This window comes from Psammomys obesus, unplaced genomic scaffold (genome assembly GCF_907164565.1).
Source record: "Psammomys obesus unplaced genomic scaffold, mPsaObe1.curated_primary_1811, whole genome shotgun sequence".
Taxonomy (NCBI): domain Eukaryota; kingdom Metazoa; phylum Chordata; class Mammalia; order Rodentia; family Muridae; genus Psammomys; species Psammomys obesus.
Genome location: NW_026596244.1, coordinates 11,037,896 through 11,061,659, shown reverse-complemented (window position 1 = coordinate 11,061,659; position 23,764 = coordinate 11,037,896). Strand labels below are relative to the sequence as shown.

At 42.0% G+C, this 23,764-nt stretch overlaps 1 protein-coding gene across 2 annotated transcripts in view; it reads left to right on the top strand.

Annotated features, from left to right (window-relative positions):
* The first annotated feature begins 14,268 nt into the window (after positions 1–14,268).
* Rbm46 (RNA binding motif protein 46) overlaps positions 14,269–23,764 on the top strand; it is a 47,354-nt gene continuing 37,858 nt past the window's right edge. Inside the window, exon 1 of one of the 2 annotated variants that reach the window (XM_055596629.1) lies at positions 14,269–14,331. The gene's annotated coding sequence lies outside the window, so the exon portion shown is untranslated. The remainder of the gene's footprint in view (positions 14,332–23,764) is intronic. The other variant, XM_055596628.1, reaches the window with a different exon arrangement.

Below are 23,764 nucleotides of genomic sequence, written 5' to 3'. Positions count from 1 at the left end.
ATTAGATCCTTTAGATCCAGGGTCCCCACCCTACAGCATCTAACTTCATTATAATCTCACTTACATACTAAATAACACATTCCAGTATTAACACAGCTAGCAAAAAAGGTAGTTCACAAATTCCTAGAAAAATCTCCTGATTCCCAGTAAGACATTAAAATTCCTTGCCTTTAATAGATCACTCTTCCCTTTCTTCTCACCCTATGTCTATAATCTTCCAACCCCCATGGGCTGAGAAGTTGATTCTAAGTTTCTTTCTCGTTTTTCATTTTCTTGGTGAAGAATAAAATTCTCCTTTACTACTCAGTTGCTGGTGGCATTATTAGCTCCACAATTCTAAGGGGAGAGGTTTGCTTGAGGGCAAAGGGTAACAATATTGTTAGGCATCCAATTAAAAATTAGAAGAGTAAAGACTACAGAGATATCCCAGCAGTTAAAAATGCTTGCTGGTCTTGCAGAGGACCTGGGTTCTGCTCCTACACCCACATGAAAACTCTCAACTGCAGATAATTCCAGTTCTAGGAGATGTGACAGCCTCTTCCTACCTCATTTGGCACCAGGCATGCATATGGTGTACATACGTACATGCAGACACTCAAAACACATAAGAAATTAAATCTTAAGAAATATCAGAAGCCTTCAAAACACTGAGGAGTTACTTCTCTCTCATGAATTTTGAAACCCACCTCTGGTGACCTTAGTAACATTAATTTTAAGAAAAGAGAAAAAAAAATCACAAGTGCCTTTTGACAAAATTTGAAACATCATTCAAAAGAAAGGAACATGGAGGCAGCAAGGCTTTGTTAAAGCTCTAAGAGAAGGGTATTTTCTCCTGGTAAAGTATGATTATTTTACAGACTTTTTTCTTTAACTAAAAAAAGAAATCTACTCTGTTTTATGCTTTTTGTTTAAAAGCTGGGAAAAAAGTTATCTCTCTGCTCCTGATAAAGAACAAAGACTAATATTGTATTGCTCTCCTGTTAAAACTAAGAGTTAATTAAACAGAACAAAAGAATTAATTCTAATGGTCCTATCAATGATCTGTGCAGGAAAATGCCCCAGAGGAAAGCTGTCTGTTACAGAGACTTTAGAAAACTATATAACACCTACCCAGACATGTCTTTATGATGGTCTTGGGCTGTCCACAATCAGTCTGTGAGAGTTTTCCTCTGCCAAGGCTGCTTTGGCCTTTGCCTACTCTCAACTCTTTCAGTTCTATAGTAAATACTGCCTATTTTCTCTACTGTGATCTATGTGTCATTTGAATCCATTCAATAGGGAACACAAGGTTAGGAGGCCAAGGGGGAAGCCAGAAGGAGATCGCTAGAACACTATCAATACTGAAGTAAAGAGATCTCTGTTTTCTAGGCCATTTCAGGAACAGGCCACAATGAACATAAAGGCACAAAGCGATGTGAGAGCACCTAACACAGTGGAGTTCATACAAACTAAGAATAATGCTTTTTGTGTTTAAGCTGTGCTTTCAGAAAGACATTCCCTGTCACAATGGCTAAGATCAATAACACAAGTGACAGCTCATGCTGACAGTGATGTGCAGCAAGGGGAACACCTGTCCACTACTGGTAAGGTGCAAACTTGTATGGCCACTATTGAAATCAGTGTGGTGGTTCCTCAGGAGGATGGGAATCGATCCACCCCAAGATCCAGCTGTACCACTTGTGGGCATATACCCAAAGGATGCTTCATCCTACCACAGAGCTACTTGCTTAACTGCTGCTCTACTCATAACAGCCAGAAACTGGAAACAGACTAGATGTCCCTCAGCAGAAGAATGGGTAAATAAAACTTGGTACATTTATACAATGGAATATTATTCTGTTGTTAGAAATAATAAAATCATGAAATTCACAGGTGAATGGATGGAACTAGGGAAAAAATCATCCTGGGTGAGGTATTCCAGACCCAGAAAGACACACGTAGTATGTATTTGCTTATATGTGAGTATCAGCTGTTAAATCAATAGTAACCAAACTGCAATTCATAGAAACATACAGGTTAGCTATAGAGTAAGGGACTAGGGTAGCAGACAGCTCTCATTAGGAAATAGTTATGAGTGGGTGGGGTCTGGGATAGGAAGACCATGTGGGGAGGGGAAGGCAAGAGACACAGAAAGGAGGGAATACTGAGAGAAAGCTAAAATAAACGGCCATATGAGAGGTAGTGTGGAAACCTAATACAGTAGAAGCTTCCTAAAATACATACATACATGAAGGCAATCTAAATGAAGTCACAAAATAATGGGGGAGACAGAGCCCTAACTGGTCATCTCTTGTAACCAAATAAAGCATCCAATCTCAGGACTGGGTTACATTTAATTGAGTTGTTGGACAAAGGGGTCCCATGGAATTTTCATAATATCCCAGATTGTTGCCAAGACCTGGAAAAGTCCATGATTTAATTAAAGAATAATTACCCCCTCCTATTACATAGTAAGTTGAAATGATACATCTCCATACAGGACTAAAAGCAAAGCTCAATTCTAATCTTTAAAAAAAATCATTAAAAAATTTAAGTGTGTGTGCTTGCATGAGTACACAGTGTGCTCGCAGGTTCCTGTGGAGCCCACAAGGCAGCTTCACATCCTCCGGAAGTGAGGTGATAGGGGCCTAGGGGCTGTCATGCAGACTCAAGGAACAGAATGCAGGTCCTCTGCAAGAGCAGTAAGTGCGCTTAACCCTCTCAGACAACTCTCTGCTGCTCAATTTTTATTCTTGACTAGAAGTAGTCTTGCTTCAGTGTCCCTCAACAAGCCCTGAAGCTTCTGCTTCTTCATAAGGTAATTCAGGAGGCACTTCCCTTTTCAAGGACAGGGAAGGTGGAATCCAAAGCTCACATGTAATGGGGTTCCATACCCTGTGGCTTTCAAGCCTTCTAAAGTCTGTCTAGCTACTTTAAAATTTATTAATGTATGTAATGGTTTTATGTATGTGGGCCACATACATGCAGTGCCTGGAAGTCTCCTGGAACTGAAGCTACAGATGGATGAAATTCACCCTGTGAACTCAGAACTACGCCCAGGGCTTAATCCCTGAGCCAGCTCTTCAGCTTCCTTTCTATCTCAACAAAGGGACCTGATCAGACTGATCAAGAAAGCAGGTATACACCAGTTAACTCCAATGGTGCCTGTCATAGCCTTGAGGTCAAGTGCTTTTACATCAGATCATTTCCTTGGGCTAATCATTTATTGCCAAGATACACTACTAAGTTCCAAGAAGCTATTCTCTGCCTATAATGAACTACAACGGACCTTCCTTTGAAGATGGGTAAGATGGAAGGGAATATCTGCTCGTCATTCTGCAATGGTGTAGAGGATGGATTGGATGAGAAAATACACAGGCAGAAAAGTATTTGTCTTTTATAGGACATATATAATTAAATCTTAGATGAGGATTGTGAAAGACAAATGATGAAGAAATAAGCTATTGGCAATGGAGATAATGGAGCTTCATGGATGACCTTGATCAGGTGAGAAAGAGGATCGAGTGTTTTATACAGAGCACACACAGAAATGAGCAACCATTGTACCTATAGCCAGGTGACATGTGAACATATGTGTATTAATGTTCTGGTTTCTTCTTTCCTCTTACTGTCTTAACTGTCTCTGATTTTTATGTCTCACATTGGCTAATAAATCATAAAATAACTTGCTCAGTAGCCTGAGAATAAGCCTTCTGGAAAAGGCACAAAAAAAAAAATATATGTGAGGGATACTGAGTTATAAGGAAGTACTTGGGGAATGGCTGTATAGGAGCCATTTAGCCATTCTAATGTGCTTAGGAGCTAATTTAGGATAGTTTAGGGGAAATGTGCCTCAGGAGATAAGGAATAAATTTGAGCTGGGCTGTATGAGCCATCTAAAGACTCATAGTTAGAAACAAAAGCGATAATTAAAAATCACCATCATAGAACTGTTCAGAACTCAAGACTGGGGATATATTTTTAAATTCCTGTACCAGTGGTTGTTGAGGCTAGAGATGTGACCATCTAGGGGCAGTTTATTTATTTTTAAATTTCTTAAATAGGAGGCTGGAAGACTAAGTTCATAAATAAGGAGAAGGATGAAAGAATGAGAGTCATTTCAGAAGGAGATTTGGGAATAATAGTTTCAGAGGCAGCCTGAAGAATAGTGTTAGACTATTAGAACAGAAAGATCATTCATGGCATGAAGTTACTGGAGTAACTTCTATGCACTGAAAAGTATTCACAGTAGAGTTGAAAAATAAGGAGACTGGGTATAATACTGATTAACAAACACTACTCCGGTGCTAGGCATGAGGGTGTTAAGAAGTTGAGGGGGAAAGGTACATTATACATTGCAATGTAAACAAAAAACAGCTTTGAACCTCTGAATTAGTTTAGTGGGCAAAGTAATAAAAGAGAAAAATCTAAAAGACTTTGTCTTAGTCACTGCTCTGTTGCTATGAGAAGACAGCATGACCAAGGTAACTCTCAGGAAAGAAAGCATTTAATTGGGGGCTGGCTTACAGTTTCCAGGGGTTTAGTCCATTATCATCACAGCAGGAAGCATGGTGGCATGCAGGTCCTGGAGCTTTAGTTGATAGCTATATCCTCCTTAGTTGCAGGCTCAAAGAGAGATGCTCTTTTGAAATCTCAAAGCCCACCTCCAGTGACACAACTTTCTCCAACAAGCTGCACTTCCTAATCTTATTATCCTTTTAGATAGTGCCTCTTCCTGGTGACTAAGCATTCAAATATATGAGCCTATGAGGCCTATTCTTATTCAAAGTGCCACAGAATTAAAAAATAGATTACAGTATAGGGTATCTTTTTTCACTCCTCTGCAATGTAGAATAAAATACAACCTTCAATTAAAAAGCATACATCCAGGGCTGGAGAGATGACTCAGTGCTTATGAGCATTTACTGCTCCTCCTGAGTTTGGCTCCTAGAATTCATGTCAGGTATTTGCCTGGAACTCCAGGTCCAGGGGATCCAACACCCTCTTCTACACATATATAATACTCACTCAAATAGAAACATACATGCAAGCAAATAAAGTCTTAAGGGGGAGGGGAAGATTGGGTTTGCAGAGATGGCTCAGCAGTGAATGAAAAGCACTTGTTTTTGTAGCAAGGACCAAGGTTAGGTTCCCTGCACTTACATGTCAGCTTATAACTGTCTGTAACTCGAGTTTCAGAGAATCCAATGCTTTCTTCTGACTTCTGCTGGGACCCAGCACACAGCTGTACACAGATACACACACTAAGAAATCACTTGTACATATGAAATAATCTAAACAAACAGAATAAAATAAAACAGGAGGAGGAGGCAGCAAAATTGGTGGTGGCAGCACTCTGGAGGCCAAGGCAGCAGGACCTTTGTTATTCGAAGCCAACCAGGGCTCAGAGTGGGACTGTGTCTCTAACTGACTGAATAAATTTATCAGGGGCTGGAGGTGTGATCCAGTGTTAGAGTCCACACTTAGTATACAGAAGTCCCTCATTCAACCCTCAGTGTGTGTACACATGTATGCACATATACACAAATTTAAGAATAATTGTGAGTTTATGTTTATAATTCTTACGAGGGCAAACACTCAGGGCTATGCAAAGAACCCATAACTATCAGAGGTTTAGCTGAACCAAGTGACATTCTCATTTTACCAGTTTCTTTATAAAGAATACATTTTCCTCAGTCCATTTTTATTAGGTCAAAGGAATTGGGGATCATGCTGCCCGAGATACTGGACTCAAGTATCTCGGGCAGCCATTAAAATACATTGAGTTAAGTCTTTTATGTTTCTTCCCTGGCACACAGAAAACAAAATAGTACAAAACTCAAATTCTCAGCCCTTCTGGAGACGTGCTGAGCAGCATGATCTCATAAATATTCATAACTGTTGCTATTAAATATCCACATTTTATAGAACTAAAGCATTCTTAGAATACATAATGGGAGGTCAAAGAAATTTAAATGTGTACTATGTTCCCAAACTGGACAAGGTGTTTCTTATCTCTTGCTTCTACTGTGATCCAAGCCATGTAGATTTTGTAAGTACCCTTTTCTGGTGCCTGGCTGAATCACCTCTCCTTTGACAAGGAACATGTTTGTGTACCTGACAAAATTTCTTTGTTTGTGTTGAGTCACATAACAAGTCAAGTTGCAAAATTTATCACATCAATAGTTCTTGTCTCGTAAGTGTGGTTCAGCCTACACCTGCTCCAAGGATCTGCTTAGGACAAAGGACTGGAGCTCTTAAGTGTCTATGTGGTCCAGACACCTAATGTGACCAGGTGTCTCACTGCTGGGTGAAAACCGAAAAGGGAGCAGTTGCTACCTGCTCAGTCAATACTGAGATGTCTGTTTTCTCCAAGCTTTCCCTGACTGTTCACCACACACATCTCTTTACTTCGCTTCTGGCCCATCACACACAGACGACTACCGGGGAACTTGATGGCAAATTTTTACACCTTACACAAATATTGGAGATTTATGAAGACAATAAACTTCAAAGTAACTATTTCTGAAAACAAAGAAATTTAAGGTATAAGATAAGATAGGGGAGGAAAAAAGTATGGCTTTAAAAAATTGGGTAAAAATTTATAGCACCTCAGAATGGTTGACGGCTATGTCCTCTGTTGAATGATGCTTCACTCGATCACTCGATCACCAAGAGTGCCTACTGATGACATATGTCTGTGTGTGTGTGCGTGTGTGTGTGTGTAACCTTGCATGTTCTGAGGATAGAACTTGTATGAGGCATGCAATCAACCACTAGCCTATATTTCAGCCCCCATCTGAGACCTTTGAGAAAAGGGTCTTTTTGCATTTATTTCTCTTCCCCCACATAGTGGGATTATCCTTCATTTGTGGTTGCTTCTACAGTTAGAATTCTGTGTTTACGAAGGTGGAGGGGACTATGTCCAGTGCCTGAGCATGTAGACTCAGGGCTTTGCTACTGAGCTATATCTCCAGTCCATCAGAAACTGCACCTCAGTCTGACTACAACTTCACTTTTTCCAAACACTTTCCACTCCCTTTATCCATCTTAATCTCCAGCCATGTGGATAAGGACTTTAAGACTTCAAAAATTTATATTCCTAAAGTTTATAGAGAAACTTTTGCTTTAAAAGATATTAGAAAGGAATGTGCTTGAGGGAGGAAAAAAGAAACCTGCCGTTGATCCCAGCACAACTGAGGCAGGAGAATCACCATGAGCTCAAGTATAAATGCTCCAACTGAAAGAACTTGGTATATGGGGGGCTCATCTTGGTTGTCAGCTTAAGAAGACTAAGACTCAGCATGGAAATAAATGTTTGGGCATGCCTATGGTAGGTAAACTGAGGTGGAAAGTTCTACGCTACAGGTGGCACTGTGGCGGGACTGACTACACAGAGACAGTGAGCAGAGCACACTCAACGCTCTAATAACTGACTGTGGACATGTTGTCAACAGCCACCTCTGGCCCTTGCTGTCACAGCTTCTCTGCCTCGGTGGGCTGCGGCCTCCATGTCTGTAAAGTAAACCCTTCCTTCCTTACATAAGTGCTACTTAGAGGTATTGTGTCACAATGGGGTAGGTAATTAATATAGTAATAAAAAATAATGACCTAATATCAAATATGCAAGTCCCCCCCAAAAAAACATGAAAAAAAGACATGAAAAAATGAAGGTAATATACTCATCCAACAATGACTGATTTCACAGTAAAATTTTCTAGTGAGAGTTAAACAGATGAACTCTCAGACAAAGAAGTTAAAAAAAATTATAAGAATTTTCAACAAGGTAAAAAAGGGACAGTAACTTCTGAATTAAAATTTTAAAAATAAAAAGCTCAAGAAATAAAATAAAAAATACCAGAAACCTCATTCACAGCTGAATCAAGCAGAAGGCACACTATTAGGGATTTAACAAAGGAAAGATACATTAGCAGAGTCAGACAAAACAGATGAATTAATAAAGAGTATAAGCAAGACATGAAAGATCTAGGGTGCAATCCCTTATTTCAAGATATACTACAAAGCAATAGTAATAAAAACCCACATGCTATTCATATAAAAACAGATATCAATGGAATTGAACTGATGACCCAGAAAGAAACCCACACACCTAGAGACATCTGATTTTTTGACAAAGAATCCAAAACCATACAATGGTTTAAAAAAAAAAAAGTGTCTTCAAAAAAAATGATGCTAGTCTAACTGGATGTCTACAGAAGAATACAAACAGAGCCATATTGATCACCCTGCATAAAACTCAAGTCCCAGTGGATCAAAGACCTCAGCATAAAACCAGACACACTAAGCCTGTTAGAAGAGAAAGCTGGGAAGGGCCTGGAACTCATTTGCACAGGAGACAAGTTCTTGAACAGAACCCCAACATCTCAGGTTCTAAAATCAACAATTAATAAACGTGACCTCATGAAACTGAAAACCTTCAGCAAGGCAAAAGACACTGTCAATAGAACAAAACAACAGCCTACAGAGTGGGAAAAGATCTTCACCAACCCTACATCCAAGGGCTAATATCCAAAAAATATAAAGAACTCACAAAATTAAACACCAACAAAACAACCCAATTAAAAATGAGGTACAGAGCTAAACAGAATTCTCAACAGAGAAATATTGAATGGTGGAGAAACATTTAAAGAAATGTTCAGTGTTCTTAGTCATCAGGGAAATGCAAATCAAAATGACTCTGAGATTCTATCTTATACCTGTTAGAATGGCTAAGATAAAAAAATCAAGTGACAGCATATGCTGGTGAGGGTGTGGAGAAAGCTGAATGCTGCTCCACTTCTAGTGGGAGTGCAAACTTGTACAATCACTTTGGAAATCAATCCAGTGCTTTTTAGAAAACTGGGGATAGTGCCACCCCAAGACCCAGCCATACCTCTCCCAGGCATATATACCCAAAAGATTTTCTACCATACAACAAAGATATTTGCTCAACTATGTTCATAGCAGCTTTATTTGTAATAGCCAGAAACTGGGAACAACCCAGATGCCCTACAACTGAAAAATGGATAGAGAAATTGTGGTACATTTACACAATGGCATACTACTCAGCTATTAAAAACAAGGAAATCATGAAATTTGTAGGCAAATGGATAGAACTAGAAAAGATAATCTTAACCCAGACCCAGATTTACATATGGTATGTGCCTACTTTTAAACAGATACTAACCACATAATACAGGATAACCTTACTACAATCCACAGACCCAAAGAAGCCAAGTAACAAGGAAAACCCAAGGGAGGGAATAGAATAGAAGTGGATGGAGAGAGGAAACTGGGTGGGGGAGGGTGTATGGAGGGGAATGAAGATAAGAATCAGACGGGGTAGGAGGAGAGAGGGCAAGGATAGAGAAAGGAAACCAACGGGGGAGGACATCTCTGAGAGAAGCTGCAGACCCATGACAGAGTTGGCTCCCTGGAGGACATGGGAGTGACTCTAGCTGAGACTCCTAGCTGTGTGGGACATGAAGACTGAACAGGCTACATTCGAGCCAAATGGGACTTCCAGTGAAGGTCACCAACCCACCCACAAAACCTTCGACCCCAAATCTACCCTGCCTACAGGATGTTCAGGGATAAAGATGGAGCACAGAAAGAGGGAATGCTAGCCAATGACTGGCCCAACCTGAGACCCACCCCGTAGGAGAAAGCCAGCCCTTGACACTATTAATGATACTCTGCTATGCTTGCAGACAGGAACCTAGCATAACTGTTCTCTGGGAGGCTCCACCCAGCAGCAGAACAAAACAGAGGCTGAGACCCACAGCCAAGCATTAATTAGACCTAGGGGTATCTTGTGGAGGAGTGTGGGGAAGGATAGAAGGTCCCAGAGGGGACAAGAACCCCTCAAGAAGACCAATAGTGCCATCTAACTTAAGCCCATAGGAGCTTATAGAGACTGACACACCAACCAAAGAACATGCTTGGACTGGACTTAGGCCCACGTAACACATGTAACTAATGGACAGCTTGGTCCTCATGTGGGTCTCCTAGCAACAAGGGGAGTGTGAGTTATACCTGACATGGACTCGGTTGCCTGCTTTTGGATCATCTTCCCCTAGCAAGGATACCTTGCTGGCCTCAATAGAAGAGGATATACTAAGTCCTGATGGGCCAGAGTGGGTTTGTAGAGGGGAGGGCTCCCCTTTTCTGAGGACAAGGGAAGGGGGGGAAAGGAGAAAAGGGTCGGAGGGTGAGACTGGCAGGAAAGGAGGAAGGTGGCTGTGATCAGGATATAAAATGACTAGATGAATAAATTTATTTTAAAAAAAAAAGATCTAGGGTGCACCATTAAAACACAAAGCTTACAAATCATGGGCACAGAAGGAAGAGATACACAAATTACAGACAAAGAAAACACAGTCAACAAAATCATAGTGCCTTTAATCACAGAACTCAGGAGGCAGAGGTAGGTGGTTCTCTGCAAATTCAAGAATGGTCTACTCTACATAGTAATTCCAGGCCAGTCAGAGTTACACAGAGAGAACTTCTCTCTTTCTTTCAAAAAAAAAAAAAGAAAGAAAGAAAGAAAGAAAGAAAGAAAGAAAGAAAGAAAGAAAGAAAGAAAGAAAGAAATCCCAGAAAAGAAAGCCCCTAAATCCTTTTAGACAGGTAACAATACTGAAAGCAACAAAAGAGAAAAAAGAGAAGCAACAAGTTAAACATGAGGACAACCCCATTAGAATAACAGCAGATTTATAACAAGAAATCTAAAAGCACGGAGTAATGCATTTTAAACTTGCAATGGCAATACCACTATCTCAGAATACTGTATGCAGCAAAACTATTCTTCACAATTGAATAAAAAGGCAGGCATTTCACAAGCTGAAAGTTTTCATGACATGAAGCTAGCACTGCAGAAGATACCTAAACTAACTCTACACACTGAAAAAGAAAAAAAAAAAAAGTAAGCACACCATGAGGACATTAAAAAAAATAAAGGAAAGGATGAACAAATTATTAGAAACATCAAATATTACAAAAACAAATTAGGTGTTAATCATGAATTAACACCTACCTCTCAATAACTCTGAGTATTAATAACCTCAGTTCTTCAAGATAAAGCAAACTAGCAGACTCCATTAAAAAATAGTCCTCTGTCTACTTGTTGTTGCCTGCAAGAAACACAACTCAATGGCAAAGACAAGCAAAGTCTTAGAATTAAAACTATGTCAAGCAAATGGACTCTCAAAGCAAGGAGATGTAATTCTGGTAATATCTCACAAAGACAACTTAAAACAAAAACTAGAGATTTCATGTTAAGGTTTATGCTATTCATGAAGTCTCACTGGATTTTCTGGCTCCCTTTCAAAGCACTCTTCCTGGAGAATGTGCCCTCCAAGGCACTAGATCAGTGGTTCCCTACCTTCTTAACTCTACAACCCTTTAACATAGTTCCTCATGTTGCAGTGACCCTCAACCATAGAATTATTTTCTTTGCTACTTCATAACTATAATTTTGCTATTGTTATGAATCATAATCTAAATATCTGATATGCAGGATATCTGACATGTGACCCCCAAAGGGTCGCAACCCACAGGTTGAGAGAGACACATCTTAGTCCTCCTCAGGTCCTTGCCTGTTTCCTAACAGGCTGTAGGTAGCCTTTTTAGTCTGTGGCCCATGAAGCTGGTTTATAATAAACTCTCAAGAGACTGTTAAAGAAAGAGATAATGATCCAAGAGATTGTTAATAATTCACCTGAATATATTAATTTCAAACATACCAAATATCAGCACATCCACATTTATGAAATAAACACTGCTGGATATAAAGGAAAAAGGGACTTCAACAGAGTAATGGTGAGCAACTCAACATCTCATTCTTACTCTCAGAAAAAAGTCACGGGTTTCATATTAATACCTTGATATCTACATACAAAGACCATGATTTCTGTTTTAGGTTTGATTGCTGCCAATTCTAGGGCCATACAGATAGGATGTAAAGATGGCTCATTCTCATCACCAGAAAAATTATTGTTGAAGCACCTACCTGACCTTAGAATCATCTTGATAATGGCTCATGGTTCAGAGTAATGGGGCATTCTCACGATTCAGTTATTCTGTTGCAGAGATCACATCATCAAGAGAGAGTGAGGCAGTGGACTGGTATTATAATTGTGCCATCACCATCAAAAGCAAAACCAAAATACACACTTTTGAAAGGGTGTCATCTTGATTAAAGAATAACCAGATCAAAGCAGAGCGGTATCCTGTGCCGGAGTTCTATACTGATGCCACGGGTGAGTTCTAGAAACACACAGGTAATTGCCACGTTGCTGGATCTTTGTCATGACTACCAGATACGAATGGAGAAATCACTAGCAGCACAGCGACCTTTATATAGAAAAATGACTTTTCTTTCTATCAAGCCTAAGCTGGAAAGCAAACATTTATAAGGACTTCCCATTGCTTTTCTTACCTTTTTCGGTTTGTATTTTATAGAAAATTTATGAAACTAACTTCTAAATTATCTCAAAGTTTGCATTTCATATGGGTAAGATATACTTACATAGAACCAAGTTGTTCTAGCCAACTACTACTCATATTCCTTCCATTTTAGGAGATTTTTATTAATTTTAAATCATGTCTAAGTGTGTTTCTGCATGTGGGTACATGCCCACACAGGCCAGAGGTGCCAGATCTGCTAGAACTGGAATCACAGACAGTTGTGAGCCATGGGGACTGAATTTTGGTCCTCTGGAAGTACAACAAGGTTTCTTAATTGCTGAGATATTTCTCCAGGGCCCCTTCCATTATTTAACTTTTTCTTCCCATGCTTGTAAATCAGCATAATTTCCCTTTGAGCTGCTGGCAGATCTTCTCTTCTGTTTTTCCTTCAGCAAAAGCTATTACCTGTTTCTAGTTTCTTTCCAGCCAAAAGAACACCTACATTTCATATCTTTCTTCATCTCTCCCCATAAAACTTCTAAAAAATGTAATTTGGAATTTATTCTTAAGGGATTCTAGTGGCAAAAAAAGATGTCCTTTCCTTGGAAATAAAGTCTATTCCTTTATTTTATGGCTGCAGAAAAGTCTTTTATATAAAAGATTTCAATGAAAAAGACAGCTGCTAATGAATTTTGCTTAATTAAATCTTAAATAAGATTTTGACTGAAAGGGCATATCCAACAACATGAGTCTTTAACACTGTCTTTCTAAAGCTAGTTTTTATGGCCTCACTCTAACGACCTTTAAGAAACCCTTGTTTACTTGGTGTCCTTTAAACTGGGGGTGGGGTGTGAAAACAAAAACAGAACACATTGGAAATGTTAACTAGCTCACCGGCTACCTCCAAGAACTCTTTCAGGCCTCACAGTAAAATGTCGCCACCTTCTGCTCTTACAGGTTCCTACAACTCTTAAAAACCAGTCAGTCAGACAGAAAAAAGAAAGCCGTAAATTTCACTGCTGGCAAAAGGACAAGGCATCGGCACGAAAGTGAAGAACACGCTCCTCCTGGAGGAACACAAAGCCTAACCACTGTGTTTAACAAACCTCACTTCGAGGCTTGGCTTTCCACTTGTTCTGACCGCCCCGCGCAGAGCTTCGGGCTGACCACGCTCCGGGTCGCCCGAGCCCCGGCACTGCGCGGAGCGCCCTCGCCGTGGCACCCCGGGACGGCACACGCCGGTGCCGGAGCCTCTAACCGCACCGGCGGCGCGCACGGCCGCAGCCATCCGCGCGGGTCCCCGCCTGCGTCCCCGCAGTCCCGGGAAAAGAGCGCAGGGCAGGCGGCCTCAGGGACCGGCCCTCCCCCGCGAAAGCCCCGCGGCTGCTCTCGGTCACGCTAGCGGCCCAGGGGTCGCAAACTCTATCCGACGACACGGCAACTCTCTCATCCTACCTACATCTCCCTTAAGGGAAGCGCACCAGCGCGGACCGCAACCTGTTCCCTAACGCCTTCAAGTCCCGCACGCGCCAAGCCCCACGCTCGGGGGGGGGGGGGCAGATTCGCTTTCCTCGTCCCCGATTGGCCAGCGAGCCCGCCACTCCAACTCCCTCCCTCCTGTCGCAGGCGCCTTCTCGGGATTCCCGCCCCCCCGCCCCCCCGCCCCTCCGGGCGGCCGCTGATTGGTCGCGGCGAGGGGGCGGGGCCCGCCTCTTGAAGCTCGCTCGGCTGAGGCGCACGCCGAGCCCGAGGCGCGGAGGCGCGAGGACCGCACGAGCCCCGCCGGCCCCGCCCCTCCCGGCCCGGCCCCGCCCCGTCCCGCGGCGACTGCTCCGGCCACCGCTTCCGCCCCCCCGAAGCGCGGCTCCCAAGCTCCGGCGGCGGCGGTTTGCGCTCGCTCGTTGGTCCAGAGAGTTTAGGTCTGGCCCTAGAAGACCCGACGGGGTGAGGCGGGGACGGGAGCTGCGGGGGTGACCGGCAAACCGCTGCCAACGGCCGCCGTCGGGCCCCCTCGCGCTCGGCTCGCCGGCGCCGCCGTCGGGCGCGGCCGCGGGCTGGCCTGCGCGGCCGCCCCGTCCACCGCGGCCCCGGGGCCCGGGCTCCCGGCCGCCGCCGTCGCCGGCCTCCTGCCGCCGTCGGGCCCGCCCCGACCGGGACCCAGCCCGGGCGGCCGGCCGCGCCCCTGCGTGAGTGGCTGCCGGGAGCCAACTGCCCGCCGCGCCCGCTAACGCACACGCGGCGCAGCCCGGGTGTGGGAGGACCGCGCAGTGGCCGCCCTGCCGGCTGCGGCCTCCCGCCGGGGTGCGCCGCCTTCCCGCTAACCTCGCAGGGGGGACCCGACGGCACCTCGTGGCTCCTAGCACTCCGCCCCATCTCGCCCTCCAAGGGTTAGTTAAGACCGGAGGGTGGCAGAGACAAGGCGGCTTGTTCCAGAAACTTCCGAATCGGGTGTCCCGAGCTGTGCTAGGTAGATCCGTTTCCACGCGTACGTGTTTAACCTAGTGCCTCAATAACTGTTACACGTATGCCACCGGCGGTGTGAAGGCTGTTGTTAGCACTGTATCCGCCACACAGCAACAGGGCCTCGTTTTCTGTGGGCAGAATATTTTAAGCGCTAATTTTCATATCAAAGTCTTGGACACTAACCTTAATGCCCAAACTATATGACATCACATGTAAAATTCAAGCAACCTTATAAGGTAAGGATTATTTATACCAAGAATATGTCGCAAGTCTATAGTGTGTGGCTGAAGTTAAGGCGTAAGTGTTCAGTGGTGTTGTTTTGTTGGTGGGAAACTTGGACTTTAAGAAAGGATTGCCAATAAGTAATTTCTGTAAAAATCTAATGCTGAGTGTTTGTTATTTTAGTATCTGATGGTTGGCAAGATAAAAAAAAAAAGAGGGAAAATGTAATTTCTGTGGTCAAATTGTTAAGATTTCAAATGACATAGAAGGCTAAGAAAGGATAGGTAGTGTATTTAGTTTGGATGGGCATTTGTAGATACAAATTCAAAGAGCACATAGCATTTGGGTTAGTATGTAAAATTTGTTTACAGTGATTTGAAACAAATTGTACATATGTGAGAGAGTACAGGGGCTTGGGTAAAAGTCAGAGGACAACTCTGAGGAGTAGGTTCCAGAGGTGGAACTCAAGTTTTCAGGCTTGAGTGGCAAGTGCCTTACCCCACTGCATATCGTGGTCCCCAGTGCTTTTTCTGAATAGTTCTTCATTTTTAATCTTAAATTTAAGTGTGTTCTACATGATGAAATACCTATTACTAAAACTTTTAAACATTATATTTAACCTTTGCAATTAAACACGCTCTGATTCATTAATAGAAAAAAGTTTGAAATGAAAATCCATCTCTGAACTTGTATTTAGAAATTGTTTTAGATGTATAGGACCACACTTTATCTTTCAGACATGTGGCCTGTAAGACCCTGTCTCATTAAAATAAATGTTGTTCAAAATCTCCATTAAGCAGCCCTCAGGGATTGGCATACCATGCTCAGTAATACTGAGATACAGGGAGCCACACAGATACGATGTACTTTGTAGAAAGGGGTTGTGTGTCTTAAATTGTTAAACTACACATAGTTTTAAAGTCTTAAACTTTATGTAATGTTCCCTTTTATCATCTGAGAACTTTTTGTGATAGTACAGAAGATGAAGTTTCAGTTTGGTTAGAATACGAATAGAACAAGTGTTTAGACAAGTAACTTTTTCCTGTATGTTTTCCAAACATTTTGTTGTACTTACTGTTTTCATTGCTGCATTCCTTGGAAAGGCAGTCCAAGTCTGAAAAGATGTAGAATATGTGCACAGGAGCACAGTTGCCTTGGGAGCTGGAGTCACAGGCCATATTGAAGTCACATAACATTTATCACTGAATTATAGAGAAGGGCACACATTTAGAACGAATACAGGTTTCAGATCTTTTTCTGTTTTGTTTTTTTTTTTTTTGTGATAACTCATCCCTACCTTCTGGTTAAGTTAAATAACCTTAAAATAAGCAGAAATGAGATGGTGTGTACTGTTCCGAAACAAGAAAAGGAGGAAGAGAAGAGCTTTTAGCTATAGTTGAGCCTTTAACATGTTGTTTTACTATATAAACAGTCTCAGCACTTCAGAGGCTGAGGCAGTTGAAGGGCAGCCTGGGCTAAGTAGCAAGCTTCCTCCCTTGCAGAATTTGCACATAGACATTTAAAAGTGACTATTCATGGGTGGATATTCTGTGTCATGGTAGAACAGTGTTGGGTTAGATACTGCAAACTGAGGTTTTAATCACTGCACAGACTAGAGGGCTTTTTGCGTTTTAGGTTTTTGAAGTTTTTGTTTGCTCTTTAATTTAATTTAATTTAATTTAATTTAATTTATTTAATTTTGGAGACAGGGTCTCACTATGTACTCCTGGCTGGCCTGAAACTCCCAGGTAGACCAAACTGCCTTCATAGTCACAGAGGTCTTCCTGCCTCTGCCTGCAGAGGGCTGGGATTAAAGTCATGTGCCGCCGGGTCTGTCCAGACTAGGAGATTTTAAAGGTGTATTCTGATTCTCTTTGGACAAGTGGATGCTAATTGCTTTTTGTGTGTTTCCTCAGGCAATGACCACTATTTCCTTTTTTTTTTTTTTTTTTTGAGTCTTGGTTTCTTCTTTGATTGGTAACTGATGCTGTTTGGTATGCCAACCCCAAAGATCTACCTCATCTTTTTTTAAAAAGGGTTCTAGAGATGGAACTCGGGTTCAAACATTTTTCTGATTCCGCTGTTTGCCTGGGTTATTTTTTAAATATAAAAAGTAATGTCTTACGGAGCATAGGCAGAATAGACAGCATCATCGATGAGATGCAAGTAGGTAAAAATGTTTAAAGTGAGAGAACATTTGCATAGGCAGATACCTACTGTTCTCTGCCTCAAGGTGTTTGTCTCAGCGTTTTTATTTTGTTATATATATATTTGACGTTTTGATTACTACACTTATTATTACACTTTATTTACTTTGTATCCCAGCTGTGGTCTCCTCCCTTGTTCCCTCCCAATTCTCTCTCCATCCCTCTTCTCTTCTCATGCCCCTCTCCAAGTACACTGATAGGGGAGGACCTCCTCCCCTTCCATCTGACCCTAGCCTATCAGGTCTCATCAGGACTAGCTGCATTGTCCTCCTCTGTGGCCTGGTATAGCTGCACTCCCCCCCAGGGGGAGGTGATCAATGAGCCAGCCACTGAGTTCATATCAGAGACAGCCCTTGTTCCTCTTACTAGGGCACCTAATTAGAGGCTGAGCTGCCATGGGCTATATCTGAGCAAGAGGTCTGGGTTATCTCTGCATGGTCCTTGGTTGGAGTATTGGTCTTTGAAAATACCCCTGAACTGAGATTTTTTTGGTTCTGTTGTTCTCCTTGTGGAGCTCCTGTCTCCTCCAGGTATTTCTGTCTCCTCCTTTATTCATAGGATTCTCTGCACTCTGCCCAAAGTTTGGCTACGAGTCTCAGCATCTGCTTTGATACCTTTCTGGGTAGAGTCTTTCAGAGGCCCTCTGTGGTAGGCTACTGTCCTGTTCCTTGTTTTCTCCTGCTTCAGATGTCTATCCTGTTTGCTCTCTGAGTGAGGACTGAGCAACGTCCCTAAGGTCATACTTGTTTAGCTTCTTTCGGAGTATAGATTTTAATATGTTTATCCTATAGTATATGACTGAAATCCACTTATAGGTGTGTCTTTCTGCTTCTGAGATACCTCACACAAGATGAACCTTTCTAGATCCTACCATTTGCCTGCAAATTTCATGATTTCCTTGTTTTAAATAGCTGGTTAGTATTCCATTGTGTAAATGTACCACACTTTCTGTATCCATTCCTGAACTGAGGGACATCTGGGTTGTTTCCAGGTTCTGACTATTACGAATAGAGCTGCTATGAACATGGTTGAGCAGATGTCCTTGTTGTAGACTTGAGCATCTTTTGGATATATGCCTAGGAATGGTATAGCTGGATTTTGTGGTAGCACTATTCCTAATTGTCTGAGAAAGTGACAGATTAATTTCCAAAGTGGTTGTACAAGTGTACATTCCCACCAGCAATGGGGAAGGGTTCCACTTTCTCCACATCCTCTCCAGCATGTGTTGTCACTTGAGTTTTGATCTTAGCCATTCTGATGGGTGTAAGGTGAAATCTCAGGGTCGTTTTGATTTGCATTTTCCTGATGACTAAGGATGTTGAGCATTTCTTTAAGTGTTTTTCTGCCATTAGATATTCCTGTATTAAAAATTCTCTGTTTAGCTCTGTACCCCATTTTTTAATTGGTGTATTTATTTCTTGGTGTTTAAATTCTTTAGTTCTTTATATATTCTGGATATTAGTCCTCTGTCAGATAAAGGGTTAGTGAAGATTCTTTCCCAATCTGTAGGCAGGCGTTTTGTTCTGACTACAGTGTCCTTTGCTTTACAGAAGCTTTTCACTTTCATGAGGTTCCATTTATTGATTGTTGCTCTTAGAGGCTGTGCTGTTGGTGTTCTGTTCAGGAAGTTGTCTCCTGTGCCAATGAGTTCAAGGCTCTTCGCCATTTTTTCTTCTAACTGATTTAGTGTGTCTGGTTTTATATTGAGGTCTTTGATCCACCTGGACTTTAGTTTTGTGCAGGGTGATAAGTATGAATCTGTTTGCATTTGTCTACATGTAGACATCCAGTTAGACCAAAACCATTTGTTAAAGATGCTATCTTTTTTCCATTGTATGGTTTTGGCATCTTTCACAAACTGAAAGAAAAAAAACCACATGACAATCTCCTTAGATGCTGAAAAATCATTTGATAAAATCCAATACCCATTCATGTTTAAAGTCTTGGGGAGGTCAGGGATACAAGGCACATCCCTAAGCATTGTAAAGGCAATATACAACAAGCCTATAGCCAACATCAAACTGAACGGAGAGAAACTTAAAGCAATCCCACTGAAATCAGGGACAAGACAAGGTTGCCCAGTCTCTCCATATCTCTTCAACATAGTTCTGGAAGTCCTTGCTAGAGCAATAAGACAGTTGAAGGAGATCAAGGGGATACACATTGGAAAGGAAGAAGTCAAATTATCACTATTTGCAGATGATATGATAGTATATGTGAGTGACCCCAAAAACTCTACCAGGGAACTCCTACAGTTGATAAACACCTTCAGCAAAGTGTCCGGATACAAAATTAGCTCAAAAAAAATCAGTAGACCTCCTGTATACAAAAGACAAAAAGTCTGAGAAAGAAATTAGGGAAACAATACCCTTCACAATAGCCACAAGTGACATAAAGTACCTTGGTGTAACCCTAACCAAGCAAGTCAAAGACTTGTATGAAAAAAATTTCAAGTCTCTGAAGAAAGAAGTAGAAGAAGATATGAGAAGATGGAAAGATCTCCCATGCTCATGGCTTGGCAGGATTAACATAGTAAAAATGACCATCTTACCAAAAGCAATCTACAGATTTATTGCAATTCCCATCAAGTTACTAACACACTTCTTTACAGACCTTGACTGAAAAATTCAAACTTTATATGTAATAACAAGAAACCCAGAATTTCTAAAACAGTCCTCTGCAATAAAAGATATACTGGAGGTATCTCCATCCCTGATCTCAAGCTGTACTATAGAGCAACAGTAGGAAAAACTGCATGGTACTGGCATAGAAACCAACTGGTGGATCAAAGGAATTGAATAGAAGACCCAGATATAAACCCAAACACTCATGAACACCTGATTTTTGATAGAGATCCCGTTATTGATTGTTGATCTTAGAGCCTGTGCTGTTGGTGTTCTGTTCAGGAAGTTGTCTCCTATGCCAATGAGTTCAAGGCTCTTTCCCACTTTTTCTTTTATCAGGCTTAGTGTGTCTGGTTTTATGTTGAGGTCTTTGATCCACTTGGACTTTAATTTTGTACATGGTGATAAATACGTATCTATTTGCATTTTTCTACATGTATACATCCAGTTACATCAGCACCATTTGTTGAAGATACTGTCTTTTTCCCATTGTATGGTTTTGGCTTTAAAACAATTCTCAATTTCATATGGAAAAACAAAAAATCGAGAATTCCTAAAAACAATCCTGTACAATAAAAGATCTTCTGGAGCTACCTCCATTCCTGATCTCAAGCTGTACTACAGTACAACAGTAATAAAAACTGCTTGGCACTGGCATAGAAACAGACTGGTGGGTCAGTGGAATCAAATTGTCTGTGCAGTTTCTTTTTTTAATATGCATGGTGTCAGGGTGCTATATGGTGATGGGAAAATGAACACTATACCTTAACAGTCTGGTGGGAGCTGAGGGAGGGAAGAAGGGTGCACAGGTGGAGAAGGAGATTGGCCACCACAGCACTCGGAGGTGGGTTCTGTGTAAAAGCAGGTACTAAGGAATACCTGATTTAGAACTGGGAGCTGTGTTTTGGCGAGAATTAATAGGAGGTTGAAGGAAGTAAGGAAAGCTGGGATCAGTGAACACGAGGGCTAATGGATGAGAGTGTGGCACAGTTGAGAGTCACAAATGAGTACAGAATTTTTGGGGCACATAGCAAATGCAGTTTGGGGGTGCGGCAGAGACTCAGCCAGATTAGAAGAGGTCCACTGTGGCTTTCTACATGAATTGGAGTTTGCTTTAAGGAACAATAGGATGAGCCAGGCCTGTAATACCAGCACTTGGGAGGATTGCTGTGAGCTGAAGGCAAACCTTTGTTGCAGAGGTAGCAAGATCCTGTCTTAAGACAAACAAAGCAAGCATAGGAACATAAACAAAATCTGTCTGATGGGGCTCTTATAAAAGAATACACAGAGAAGTGAGTAGGAAAGGTGTATTTTCACAAATGATGGCAATTTTTTAAAGTTTCTTGTAAATTGCCCCATAATTTTTATATGCCCATATAAGAATCAGTGAATATATGCATGCTTATCTAAAAGCCCTACATTTACAATTAGTATTGTTGTGAATACATTGTATTCTAGAGTATTCTTTGAAGTTTTTCTATATTTAGTACACAGAGGCATGACATTTACAAATGTTTTATTAATTTTATTTTGTGTCTATTTTGTCTGTGTGAATATATGTATGTACGTATGTATGTGCATTACATGCATACTCACAGAGGTCAGAAGAAAGCATCTGATCTGTAACTGTAGTTATAGATGGCTGTGAGTCACCATATAGGTGCTGAGACTCGAACCTGTGTTCACTGGAAGACAAACAAGTGACCCTAACTAAAGAGCATGTCTACAGCTCCAGGCAAAACATTCTTTTTTTTTTTTTATTAGACATTATTAATTTTTATTTATTTGTTTGTTTGTTTGTTTTTAATTTTTTATTAATTACACTTTATTCATTTTGTATCCCTCCCGATCCCACCCTCCCTCCCCTTTCTGCATGCATGCCACTCCCCAAGTCCACTGATAGGGGAGGTTCTTCTCTTCTTTCTGATCTTAGTCTATCAGTTCTCATCAAAAGTGGCTGCATTGTCCTCTACTGTGGCCTGGTAAGGCTGCTCCCCCCTCAGGGGGAAGTGATCAATGAGCAGGCCAATCAGATTATGTCAGAGGCAGTCCCTCTTCCCATTACTATGTAACCCACTTGGACACTGAACTGCCATGGGCTACACCTGTGCAGGGGTTCCAGGTCATCTCCACGAATAGTCCTTGGTTGGAGTATGAGTCTCTGGGAAGTTCCCTGTGTTCAAATTATCTTGTTCTGTTGCTCTCCTTGTGGAGTTCCCGTCCCCTCCAGCTCTTACTATTTCCCACTTCTTACATAAAATTCCATTCACTCTGCCCATCAGTTGGCCATCAGGCTTAGCATCTGCTTTGACAGTCTATACTGCAGAAGCTTTCAGAGGCCCTCTGTGACAGGTTTCAAGGTTGTTTCCTGTTTTCTTCTGGCTTTCAGAGGCCCTCTGTAGCAGGTTCCTAGCTTGTTTCCTGTTTTCTTTTTCTACTGATGTCCATCCTCTTTGCCTTTCAGGATGGGGATTGAACATTTTAGTTAGGGTCCTTTCTTTTGCTTAGTTTGTTTAGATGTACAGCTTTTAGTGGGTTTATTCTATATTGTATGTTTATATGAGTGAGTATATACCATGCGTGTCTTTTTGCTTCTGGGACAACTCACTCAGTATGATCCTTTCCAGGTCCCACCATTTACCTGCAAATTTCATGATTTCCTTATTTTTCATTGCTGAGTAATACTCCATTGTATAGATGTACCACAGTTTCTGCATCCATTCTTCAGTTGAGGGGCATCTGAGTTGTTTCCAGCTTCTGGCTATTACAAATAAAGCTGCTACAAACATGGTTGAGCAAATGTCCTTTTTGTGTACTTGTGCCTCTTTTGGGTATATGCCTAGGAGTGGTATGGCTGGATCTTGAGGAAGCGCTATTCCTAGTTGTCTGAGAAAGCGCCAGATTGATTTCCAGAGTGGTTGTACCAGTTTACATTCCCACCAGCAGTGGAGAAGGGTTCCCCTTTCTCCACAACCTCTCCAGCGTCTGTTGTCCTTTGAGTTTTTCATCTTGGCCATTCTGATGGGTGTAAGGTGAAATCTCAGGGTTGTTTTGATTTGCATTTCCCTAATGGCTAATGAGGTTGAGCATTCTCTGCCATGATCTGTTTGGTTTTATCTTCCTCTAATTCTTTACGTATTTTATTTGTTTGCTCTATTATCCTCTTCATCAACATAGATGTAAGGTCATCTTCTTGATTTTCTATTATGCTGCATTGTTCAGGGCTGTTTGCCCCTGGATGGCTGGGTTCTGGAGATGGCATATTGCTCTGTCTTTTGTTGGTTGAGCCTTTACGCTGACCTCTACCCATTGGGCTGATTTAGGTGTTGGCTGTTAGTTTCTGTGCTTCCTGGAGTCCTGAGGTAGGGAGTATCCCCTTGGCCGGAAGATGATTTTTCCTGAAGGAGTCCTTCTCTGCTTTTTGGTTATGGTCACTGTATGGCCAGTGTTTCTCAGGAGTTGCCACTGCTCACCTCAGGTTTATAGCCCTGAGAAGTAGCTGTGGTCTATGTTAGGCAGGGGGGGATCTCCTCTTACCCATAGAATTTCTCACGACAGCTGCCCCACTGCTGGCTTTCTTGTTATAAATTTAGTGTGCTGCTGCTCACTAAATTTCCATGTACAGTCCTCTTGAAGAAACTGCTGATTCCCTAGCTGTGGGGTTTTCTCCCAACAGGGAACCTCAGTCTGTTATCCTGGGGCGCACAGTTCTGTCTGGGAAAGTGGGAGGTGCACTCAGCAAGTCTCTGGGTCAGAGGCTGATTGCTCTGCTCTGGACCTGGAGAATGTGCACCTAGGTTGAGTTGGCGCCTGGGGGCACTGTTCTGGTCTGGAGGCTGGGTGCCTCACTCTGGACCAGAA